Source organism: Grammomys surdaster, unplaced genomic scaffold (genome assembly GCF_004785775.1).
Source record: "Grammomys surdaster isolate TR1022 unplaced genomic scaffold, NIH_TR_1.0 125749, whole genome shotgun sequence".
Lineage (NCBI taxonomy): Eukaryota > Metazoa > Chordata > Mammalia > Rodentia > Muridae > Grammomys > Grammomys surdaster.
The window spans coordinates 2119706-2121183 of NW_021620581.1; the positions used below are offsets into that span (position 1 = coordinate 2119706).

Sequence of the window (1478 nt, forward strand, 5' to 3'; positions counted from 1 at the left end):
AGAGTGTTGGGTTGACAATAAGGTAGTTGGTGCTGAAGAGATGGCTCAGTGGTTAAGAGTACTGACTGCTTTTCCAGAGGTCCTCAGTTCAATTCCCAGCAACCACATGGTGGCTCACAACCATCTCTAATGGCATCTGATGCCCTCTTCTGGTGTCTCTGAAGACAATGACAGTGTACTCATATCCGTTAAATAAATAAATCTTTTTTAAAAAGTTGACCCTCCTGCCTCTGGCCCTTCAGCCACCAGTCTATGCCACCAAAACAGGTGAAATATTTGAAAAAAAAATAGGATAATGTAGAATGAAAAGCTGTTTTGTTTTGACTTTTGATATCCCTATATATTACTTTGATTTGTTTGAAATGAACATAATACACACACACATGCACATGCACATACACACACACATATACATATACATATACATATACATATACATATACATATACATATACATATACATATATATATATATATATATATATATATATAATTTATTAACAGCAAAGGCTCAGAGACTCATTTCTTCTTGGATACACCCACAGTATAGCCCCTGCAGCCAGTGGTCTTGGTGCGCTGACCGCGGACACGAAGGCCTCAAAAGTGTCACAGCCCAGATCAGATCTTCTTCAGTCGCTCCAGGTCCTCCCGGAGCTTGTTGTCTAGACTGTTGGCCAGAACCTGGCTGTACTTCCCATCCTTCACATCCTTCTGCCTGTTCAAGAACCAGTCTGGGATCTTGTACTGTCGTGGGTTCTGCATGATGGTGATGACCCTCTCCACCTCATCCTCCTTGAGTTCTCCAGCCCTCTTGGTGAGGTCAATGTCCACTTTCCTCAACACCACGTGAGCATATCTCTGCCCCACGTCCTTAATGGCAGTGATGGCTAAGACTGTTTTCTGCCACCCATCGATGTTGGTGTTGAGTACTCGAAGGATGTGCTGGAACTTCTCGGGGATCACTAGAGACATGGTGGTGTGTAGGCCTCCTGTGGAAGAGAAACATATATTTTTAATAATTTTAAATATAATGATCTTTAAAGTAGCCATGATCTAAGTCCTCAGTTCAATTCGAGCTTAATTCAGATATAATTTACCTTTAGAAACATTTTCCAATGGACAAAGTCCTTGGCTGATGGAAAACATTTAATTGTTTATGAAAAAGGGAGAGGTTTACCCTCCCTGAAGGCTACACTGGTTTAGGATTGAGACATACAGACTAGCAGTGTCTCTTCCCATAGTCTCTGCTTTCAAACCCACCACACTATGGTGCTTGTTTCATGCACCTGCCTTTCCTAGGTGTTCAAATGAATGGTTCATGGGATTAGATTATTTTACAGATAAAAATCAGAAATCCATTGGGGTTATGAAATATGTAATAGACTAGATCTTTCTAAAGTTGGTTGCAAGCTAGACCATAGGTTACACACTTCTCATTGACCAAAGACTGGGTTCTGTACTTTTATGCATTTGAAACT

At 40.8% G+C, this 1478-nt stretch overlaps 1 pseudogene; it reads right to left on the bottom strand.

Moving 5' to 3' along the window:
- Positions 1-519: 519 nt before the first annotated feature.
- Positions 520-972, bottom strand: LOC114639645 (annotated as a pseudogene).
- Between the last annotated feature and the right edge of the window lie 506 nt (positions 973-1478).